General features: G+C 44.8%; 3 non-coding genes across 3 annotated transcripts; all 3 read right to left on the minus strand.

Moving 5' to 3' along the window:
• Positions 1-542: 542 nt before the first annotated feature.
• On the minus strand, positions 543-616 carry Trnat-cgu (transfer RNA threonine (anticodon CGU)). The gene has a single exon. It is a non-coding gene; the product is annotated as a tRNA-Thr (tRNA).
• A 3,116-nt stretch (positions 617-3,732) lies between these two features.
• Positions 3,733-3,804, minus strand: Trnaa-agc (transfer RNA alanine (anticodon AGC)). Its single transcript has one exon. It is a non-coding gene; the product is annotated as a tRNA-Ala (tRNA).
• Positions 3,805-8,398: 4,594 nt separating this feature from the next.
• On the minus strand, positions 8,399-8,470 carry Trnaa-cgc (transfer RNA alanine (anticodon CGC)). The gene has a single exon. It is a non-coding gene; the product is annotated as a tRNA-Ala (tRNA).
• Between the last annotated feature and the right edge of the window lie 2,033 nt (positions 8,471-10,503).

Here is a 10,503-nt window from a genome sequence, read left to right on the forward strand (position 1 = left end):
CAAGAAGAGGCTGTGTAATCAGTCTGTGTGGTCATGCAATTTTAAACATCATTGTTCTGAGCTTTAGTGGATGTGGCTTTTGTAATAAGATGATGTAGTATTTAGAATCAGAAATATTGAGTTTAAATTCTAGCCTCATTATGTCACTAGCTGTAAGATTTGGGCGGATTACCTTCTCTCCTTTCTCATCTAACTTACCTGTGAAGTGTGCCCAGTAAGCTTACTTTAGTGAGTATGCCTGTAGATTAAGTGTGCATGAGAAAAGACATAAAATGCAACTCGGAAAGTGTCCAGTGAGCTTCGATTATTTTTCATCTGTTTAAGTAAGATGCTTAGGATTTGAGAACTCAGATGACTATTTTACAAAGATTAAGTTGAAAATCTTTCAACTTTCTGCTAGAAATTTTCTTAGCCCTGACCTAGATAGTTACAGAATTTGAAATATTCGTACTTTAGGAAGCAGAAGTAGCGGTCGGAGAGACTGAACTTGTAAATTTGGTTGTATAATTAAACGTGATTTGGGTTGACAAAAAGTACGAACAAGGCCCCACTGGGACTCGAACCCAGGATCTCCTGTTTACGAGACAGGCGCTTTAGCCAACTAAGCCACGGAGCCACCTGGAGGACCCTCTCTAGTTTTTTTTATCAAATCACAGTAGATCAGGTGAAAAACGGTCAGCTGGTATTGTATAAGTATTATTTAGACGGATTGACACTGCCGCCAAAACAAAAACATTTCCTTCAAACCAATAAACCACTGAAACACTGGATTATATAGAAAACTCACAGAGCGAGCCCCCAAAAGCTTGCAAGCCAGAGACCCGAAGGGAGTCTAAAAGGTTACCGCTCCGCGTGAGATAAGACCGGTTTCCAGTTTGGCGATTCAGAATCGCCTTGTGCCTGGATGTACATCAAGAGGTCTTCTCAAAACACATCAGTCAAGTTTTAGCAAAATCAGTGACATTCCTGAGGGTTAGAAAAAAAGCACACTAGAGCGGCGAAAAAACAAAACCCAACGCTTTGTCTCCAAACAGACTTGATGCAATTGCAGAAAGCTACGGCCGTGCGCTCGCACGGTGCGTCTGAGATTCAAACCCCAGAGTCAGCGCTGTCCTGAGGCTCTTAGGGGGGCGCTGAGATACAAAGCGAGACCTACAGCCTGGGGAGGCGTCAGGAGTCCTGGGGCTGCTCCTTCTCCACGCCGCCTTCCTCGTTTTGGTGGTGATTCTGTGATGTTCCCTTTCTCTCGTGGAGAAGCTAAACGCAATGCTGGGGATTTTACAGAGGAGTTGGTTCAAAGATCCTGCGGGTGCTAAAATTTGTGGACGCTTAAGTCTTCGGCCAAAATATGTTGTTGATATTTTCATGGACAACTTTCCATGAACTTCAGATCATCTCTAGGCTACCAGTATCTCTAATTCTTGCATGTAGGCCTATGACTCATTTTAATGTGTGAGATCAAATTTCATTCTTTTGTATGTGAACCATTTAGCTGACCCAACACCATTTGAGATAGTTTATTTTAATTCCCTGACTGGATTAAGGACCCTTTAGAGAGGGCATCTTTAGAGGGTTAACTAAGGAAAGGCCTACACCTCAAACATGGGTGACGCCATCCCATAGACTAAGGTTTCAGACTACATGAAAAGGGGAAAAGGAGAAATGTGGCTGACTCAAGACAGGGATTGCTCTTGTGTGTTTATAATAACTATTTAGTAGTTAATGGATTATCAAGAAAAAGAGAATGAGAACGGAGAGGACGCTGGGTGGTGGTGGCCCACGCCTTTAATCCCAGCACTTTGGAGCCAGAGACAAGTACACATATCAGTGTGTAGCTCTGATTGGCCTAGACATCTTTATGTAAACCACACTGGCCTTAAACTCACAGAGATTTGCCTGCCCCTGTCCTCAGAGGGTGCTAGGATTAATGGCATGTGTCACCATGCCCAGTCCTAATGCAGCGGTATTAAACAGGCCTCTATGGAGGAACAGAACTGACAGAATGCCCAGCATCTTGGGATTTATTTAATTCCAGATGTAATGAAGTTGACAACCAAGATTAGTGAACATTGTGATAACACTACTTTGGTCCTCCAGCCCAGGGTCATCATGCAGCAGCTGAAAAATGGGAAAACCCAAGATCTGGTAGTTGTTCAGTTCTTGAAGTTGGAAGGTCTAGCAATCCTAATCTGGCTCAGGAGTCCTAGAGGATACCTGGGGAGCAGCTGGTCTTGAGTCTATACTGAAGTCCCAGGAGAAGTTGGTTCTAACAACGGCAAACGACAGGATAGATGGAATTTGCCAGCAAGAGTGAGGGCAAGCCAGCAAAAAGCAAAGTTTCTTTTTTCAAAGTCCTTTTATCTGGGGTGCCACCAGAAGGTGCCACCCAGATTTAGCATGGGTCTTCCTACATCAAATAATCTGATTAAGAAAATCCCTCACAGGAGTGCCCAACAGCTTGTGGTTGAGTTGAGTCCATATGCAGTCAAGTTGACAACGAAGACTAGCCATCACAATCGTACTCTACTGATGGCCAAGAAGGGACAACAAAGGAAGGCAGGGTGGGGAGTGGGATGAAGTGAAGGGGAGTAAGGAGTTACCACAGCCTGAGGCTAGCTACCATGCCAGTGAGGATAACCAGGTCTGTAATCCCAGATCCTTGAGAGGCTGGGTCATTTGGACCTGAAGTCAGAGGCTTGCTTGGACCATTAAGTAAGACCTTGTCTCAAAATAAAAAGTAAAAAGAGGGCTGAGAATACAGCTAAGAGATCAGAGATGGAGTGATTTCCTACAGGCACAAGACCCTAGCTTCGATCTCCTGCCCCACCCCACCCCCCAAGTAAAACAAACAACACCAATAACAAAGAATGACACGGACACTGTTGAGCAGGCGTGTTGGTGTCTGGCAAGTGCTGGTTAGGCTGTAAAAGAATGACACAACTCAAGGCGCAAGAGAGGAAAGGGTCCGTGCACGCTGAACCTGTGATGAGGAGAGCTGATCAATACTTGGCTGGTTGTAAATTAGCTATTTACATCCTTGTATCTTTACTACTTCAGGGTCGCACCACCCAGACCTGTAATATTGGTCAGTTGTTGGCAGCACAGGGCTATTTAACCAGAAGCCCAGTCTAAGTCTCCTCTTTCCTTAGGGTCAAGTTGCTCGAGCATGAGACCCTGCATGTCCAAAATGCTGCTGTCAGATGGAAGGAGGAGCCGGTACCCATTGTTGTCCTTAAGAACTTCACTAACCCCTGCCCTCACCCCTACACCCCCAGGTTTAAAAGTGGGGTTTAACTACAACCAGGCAGGCCGCCAGTGATGGTTGCTGTAGGCTTGGTTGGGAGGGAGGAGGGAGGGGCGCATGAGCAAACTTTTCAAAACTCCCTTCACTTGTTAATGTCACAGGGTGCCTCGACTTGGAAGCTGAGAAAGTTCAAAGGATGTATACCCCTTTGACAGAGGGTCTACCAGACAAAGCCCCTACAGAAAGAAGTGTTACAAAATCACTAAAGTGCTGAGTTTTCCAGTGGAGCGGGGGGGGGGGGGGGGGGGGGGGAGTAGAAGAACCATCCCTCCCTGTTCAGAATCCGGGAATCTGTTTGCAGTGATCACAGATATGACAAATGAACACTTTATCACAGGTATCACGATGCTGCTTTGTGCACAGCCTAAATTTAGGCTAAGGAGAAAACTTGAAGTCTAAAAGTGAAGGCGGATCGTCCGTCAAAAACCTGGAGATGCTGGGGATCGAACCCAGGACCTCATGCATGCTAAGCATGCGCTCTACCACTGAGCTACATCCCCACCGCCTGGCGTTTGGGATTTCCAAATCATCTTTATAAAATTCTAGGTTCATTTTAGACTTCCTAGTTTTGTCTTTTACTCGCAGTAACAACAACAAAACCCAAAAAAGGATTCTGTTACCAGGGTATTCTAATCAACCTGCACTTTGGCAGACACTCAGTAACGGGTATAAACAATCTGGGGCCAGAGATCTCAGTAAGTGTCCCCGATTCTCCCTTCTTGCGCCTTCATCCCCTTCAGTACTAAGGAGAGATCCCTCAATAAAACACGCACCTACGGATGTCCTACAGTCTCTGCATTCTGTTCCCGGACTTCGAAATCCAATGAAAATTAGGAGCCTTGGAGGACAGGGTTCTCCAATGACAACCAGCCTCCCTGACTCAGCCCAGGGGAGAACGAAGGGGTCAAGATATTAGACTGCCACCCGCACTGCTCCAAGCTTTGTCCAAAGGATGCCGATGAAACCTGTAGCACTCGGAATCTCAGACTCCTCCATCTTCAGAGCGGGCAGGGATGAAAGCGCGCTTCCTCGCTCACTCAGTTTCTCTTCTCTGGGGCTTTACTTACTGTGCACAGTGGCTCTCCCACCTTCGGAACGTTCCCACTCAGGAAGTCGGATCTTATTCCTGTTGCGAGAGTTCAGGGAAATCCCCATATACACAGAGTCCTGTGGGCAAACCGCGAGGATGGGAGCATGAGGGAAACTGAGGCAAAACTAAGGATTCAGAAGGCAGAGAAAACATCAGGAAAGAGAGAACAGGAAGACAAAGCCGAGGCTAGAAAACCTTGCTTAGCAATACGCCAGCTTTCTTCTCATTTTTCCTTATCAAGAGGACCTAAATTCGGCGTTAAAGTAGACATTTTTTGACAAAAGTGACTGGTTTAAATTAACGGTGCTCTTTTCCGTTTCCTTTTTTCAGGTGATTGTTTCACTAGGAAAAGCATGACCTGGGGACGTTTGCAGCTTGCTGTAGGCTGCCTGTGGTGGTTCTCCATGTAATCAATCTCAGCCTTGGTTGAGCCACAGTCTCAGCCTTGAGAACCAGGATTGCCACAGGTTTAAGATACGCCTGTGTTACAGAGTGAGACCCTGCTATAAAAGACTTTATGGGATGGATGTCTTCCCAACCAACTTCAAATATTTCGAGATTAAAAAGAAAAATCCGAGGGAAGGGATGTGTGCTTCATTCTAGCAACGCTGCTAGATTTTTAAGGACTGTGACCTGTGAACGCTCTCTATAGTGTGTGTGTGTGTGTGTGTGTGTGTGTGTGTGTGTGTGTGTGTGTGTGTGTGTGTGTGTAAGGAGATGAGGGAGTGCATGACACATGGATCCAGCAGGGAATGGTATCTGATTCCCTGGAAGTGGAGTTTCAGATGGTTGTGAGCTGCCATACAGTGTTAGGAATCAAACCCTTGATCCTCTGGAAAAACAGCCACGCTCTTAACAGAGCCATCTCGGCAAGCTCAGTAGTTCTAAAAACAAAAACAAACCACTCTGAAATTATACAATGTCTACAAAAATTTGATGGGTTTATACAAATGTGTGTACAACTGGAACCATCATTGTGGTCAAGGAAGTTAGCACACTCATCAACTCCAAAACTTCCCTTCTATTTTCACACGTGTGTGCAATTGTGTAAAGAGCGCTTGATTTCTGCTCTCAACGTTTCCAGTGTGAAATACAAAGGCGTTAGCACAGTTGCAGCTTTCTCTCACAAATCTTAAAAGCAGGACCCCAAGGAGTCTTCTGAAGGAATCGCACACTCGGCACAGGCTTGGGGAGTGCGGGGTAACCCCAATTTCTAATAGTACACAGGCTACCTGCCCACTGTTGCCTGACAACTCACAAGGCTTCCTGGATCCCCTATCTGGACTGCAAAAGGCAGGGTATTAAATGCACTGAGGATGAAAATATAAATAAAAAATTGCACCAAGAGGTGGGATTTTGAGTGGCTCTGTTTTGGAGGGTAGTATTTTCCTGTTTGGAGCAGCTTTCCCAGAAAGCTGTGACCAAGGATGGGGCCAGATCAGTAAATCTGTGTCATTGTGTTTTGAAGACAGTTTTGGTTACTCAGAAGTCTCCACTGAACTGAAAGAGCAAAGGGGGGGGGGGCTATTTAGGTGAAGTAGACGAAGTAGACTGAGGTGTGTGTGTGTGTGTGTGTGTGGTGTGCATGCATATGTGCATGTTTGCACACAGATGCACCTACCTAAACATAAGCATGTAGAGGTTAGAGGTCATTCTCTATAACTCTCTGTCTTATTTTTTTATTTATTTATTTTGTTCATGTCTTTGTCAGGGAACAGTTTGCAGAAGTTGTGTCTCTCCTTCCACTACATGGGTCCCAGGGATTGAACTCAGGTCATTGGACTTGGCAACAGGCTCCTTTACCAGCTGAGCCCTTATATTAATTTATTCATATTTATGATTTTACATATTATAAGGAGGAATTATTGGGTGGACTTACATCTGAGCCCAAGCGAGGCTAAGGACCTGGTAGTCACTTAGTGCAAGTTCTTAGCCTTTGAGACAGGGTCTCTCACTGAACCTGGAGTTTGTCATTTAGGCTAAAATAGCCAAATACAGACGCGTGCTACCACGTCTGGCTTTAACATACATATGGCAGAATCCAACTCAGGTCCTCATGCTTCAGCACTTTGCCCGCTGATCCGTCTCAGCAGCTCCAATATTTTCACGTCTTTGTCTTTTGGTTGATTGTTTTTGATGTGGATTGTTTGGCTGTCCGTTTGAGACAGCATCTCACTCTGTAGCCCAAGCTGGCCTTAAACTCACTCCGTCAGCCTCCTAGATGCTGAGGTTGTAGGTTGTAGGCTTCCTAGTCCGTTCTCCGCCGAAGTAAAATGTGAGTGGTGAAGAACCGATCACGCGCAAAAGCAGACAAGGCGCATCCTGAGGGTGAGGGGCAGACAAGGTGCATCCTGAGGGTGAGGGGCAGACAAGGAAACAAGCCACATGGCAAGAGAATCTTTTTGCAAAGGTCAGAATGCTTTAAAGTTAAGCACAGTCTAGAGATCAGTTTTTCAGGACTTTGGGAAAGGTGAGTGGAAGATTGGGTTTCGTGTAACTAAGTGTGATGGGCAGGGTAGTGGCTCCTGGTTGTTTCCTAACAGTCTTTCCTTGGTTTTCATTATTAGTTTTATAACTTCGTTTTGGTCAGGCAGCCATGTACCCCATCACTGATGGTGACTGGTCGGCCACGCAGATAAGCCGTGCTTCTTAACACAGCAAAACCAATACCCTTTTTTTTTTTCAATAAAATATTTTATAACTTGTTTTGTATTATCCTGGAATAAAACACAGTTCTTTAAAACTAGATACATAAATTTTCTCCCAAACCAACAAATCCCTAGCTAGTACGAGAAATAGAAGCAAAATAGCTTGACATACAGAATTAAAAAAATCGCTGAATGCTTAGAATGACTGTTTAGAAAACAGCACTGTACAGCCATGTCCTCGTACCTTTAAAGACATTGTCTGTGAATGAAGCAAATACAAAGAGGTGCAGATACTTGGTGCTGAATTAAAGCCAAGCCTAGGCTCCCCTTGCTCAGGCTGATTTCCAGTGTAGTCAGTGATTCTTAGTCAAGTTGCGAAGCGTATTTCCAAAAGTAAAGACAAGTTTGAAAGTAAATTCAAGCAGAAGTTGTATTCCTGGGTTATTTACTGATGTGAAAAAAATGTTTAGTAGAAAAGGAACATTGAGGTTACATACACATAAGCTTTAGAACTCTCTGCTCCAGTTCCTGCCTTATTGTGTAACCGTTACAACACAACCTAGGAGCCTGAGAACGAGTAACTCAAGTGTCCAGAATCCAAGCTCATTCAGGTTCTCAGGACCGCAGTCGTTTATGGGTTTCCAGCAGCTTGCTCTACAGCTGTCTTTCAGTGATATGACGGTGTTGGCTGGGCCTGAACCTACAGCCCCCTGCCGGATAGGCAGGCGAGCCCAGCACCTAGGGACTATGTCCCCATTCACCTGGCTTTTAACGTTTATTCTAGGTTGCTCAGGCAGGCATTTTTCAATTATTTTGATACTTTTGCCTCCGTCTCTAGGAAACTGGGGTTCCCGGCACAGCGCCACCATTTCCCTAGCTGTCTCACACTGAGCATGCTCAGCTGTCCTGTGCAGAAGTCATTAATAAGGCCAAAGTCACAGAGTGAGAAATAAAATGGTACCTCCAATGTGTGAGAAATTCTCAATTCAAGGGACCGCTGAATTCCTATATACAATTCCCAATAATAATAGCAATGGATGATATTAGTACTTCTCCCATTCCCACTATTTCCCAAAAATAAATTGGAGTCATTTTATTTCTACTGACTATCCCCTTGCTGGGCTGGCAGTGTACCCTTCTTTTCTTTGGGATGCTCTCAGTGTTCAACAACACTTTCCTCCTCTGTTCAACAACCACCTCAGAGTTCTCTCTAAGAAGGTGGTGGTGTCTAGATAGTTACATAGAAACGAAATAAACATGAGGATATGAAAAACTTACAGAAGCTTTCAGGGCAAAGAAATTTATATGTGTATATTTATTTTTACTTATATTTTATTCGAAAAGGACAAAAACTACTGGAGATGCCGGGGATCGAACCCGGGGCCTCATACATGCGAAGCATGCGCTCTACCACTGAGCTACATCCCCCAGTACTCTTAGTGGTCGCACACAATTCCTATCTCTTAAAAATCCCAGCGTATTATACGTAAGTGTTGGTGGGGCGGGAGGGCACGATTGGACTACTAAGGATAAATTCCAGCTGTACCATAGCCCCCAACCCCAGTCTCGGAATCGCCGAGAGTAAAACAGTCTCAAAACCTTCCGCACTGCCGATTCTTTTGGTGACCAATGCGCATTCCAAGTACAGGCAGTAAGGACTGAGGGAACAGGGATTCCCACCTCCTATTCTGGAGCATGTTCTGCAACTCAAAGGCCCAAATTAACAAATGTAGATAGGCCTCGCCCGGAGAAGGAACTGGGAAAATGTTATAAGAGGAAAACATGAACATCTGCCCTGGTCTTTGTCCACGCCGGCAAGGGCTAAGCCCACCTGACCTGCTCGCAAATCACGAACCTGTGTCCTTCTGCGTCACCAGGGATCCTAGAAGGTTCTGCAACCCATCGAAGGGCTCCCGCTACAGCAACCTCACCCAGGATCCTAGCGACCAGGATCTCGGACAGGTTCAGTCGCCACTGACAGCCGCTAAAGGCCACCTCTGTCCAAGGCTCCGCTACCGCAGCCGCAGACACAAAGGTTCGGTTTCTTGGTTCAGCAAAGAGCAGTGGCTTCTCATTAGGAGAAATGAGTATCAAAGACACGGTCTAAGAAAGCGCTCATTAATTTATTGGACTCCGCTAAAATGTAAAAGTAGCCTGTGAAAAACTCAGGACAGTGGAACATGCCCCAGGCGGGGGAAAAAAATACTGTTCGCACACACTTGATAAATCTGATATCCCAACTATCCAATGCCTGGTGGTGAAGGTACCTCCGGAACAGGAGTGCTGGGTTTGAAGAAGACTGGACCACATACTGAGTTTCAGATCAATCTGGGTCACAGAATCGGATCCCTGTAACAAATTAAGAGTTGCCAGGACCTAGCCTGCTGTGTTGACTTCCACTGTGTCTGAAGTTAAGGACGCGTGCGTTGGGTGCTGGTCTCTTAAGTCCTTCACAGCCAAGATTACCCGGAACACTATGGCAAATTCTCTGAAACCACATACACAGCTTTTCATACTCGGACTTTTATCTATAGCTTTACAATTGACTGATAAATTTTGCCCGACGCCGAGGATATACCTCTGTGGTAGAGTGCTTGTCTAGCATTCATAAGGCCCTCTCTTGGCACAAATATTGCTTTTGTAAAAATAAGCTTTGTCTGAATCCATTGTTGCATGATGGTCAAAATTCCTTCCACGTTTGCGTATTGGCATGCCATCATAAGAAAAACTCCCGCCCCCCCCCTTCTTCCTTTCCTTTCCCTTTCATATCAATGTAGACTCGGGTATTCTTGTTGTATTGTATAGATCATTGCCTTTTATTGTCCAATAACTCGTTTCATTCTTTGTGTTTCTGAAATCTACAGTAGATCCTGTGACCTTTTGAGCACCCATTATATTCTGAGCACCTCCTTTATATTCTGGCATGGGATGATGTTCTAGGCTCAGATTGTACTTTCCCCGTCCTAGCCCCTCTTGCAATGAAAAATTCCGCCAGAACACTGCTTTCGTTTTAGTGGTATTCATACTGAGTAATCAATATATAAGGCTGGCTCTGCTCATTGTGTGCAATTGTTCCTGCGCTGTTTCAGTAAACAAAGCAAGGATGGAGCGGTCCTTTGCCTTTGGGGAAAGTTTGTGTATCCCCTCTCTCACAATAATACTGGCTTCTAACATCAGCTTCATTCCTGCACACACACACACACACACACACACGCACACACAATTAAAATTATGTACTAAACAGAACTCAAAATTCAAGCGCGGTTCTATTTTTATCTAAAAGGCAGTTGTGTCAAAGATCCACACAAACATCCACTTGGGCTCACCCTCTTTTTCTATTGTGTCATATTTTTACTTATTCTTTGACAACTTCATACATGTATACAATGTATTTTGAGTTCTATTTCATAGTTTTTATTTTTTTGGGTTTTTTTTCTTTTTTTAATTTTTATTTATTTATT

Source organism: Alexandromys fortis, unplaced genomic scaffold (genome assembly GCF_014885135.2).
Source record: "Alexandromys fortis isolate MF-2015 unplaced genomic scaffold, M_Fortis_MF-2015_v1.1 scaffold_5, whole genome shotgun sequence".
Lineage (NCBI taxonomy): Eukaryota > Metazoa > Chordata > Mammalia > Rodentia > Cricetidae > Alexandromys > Alexandromys fortis.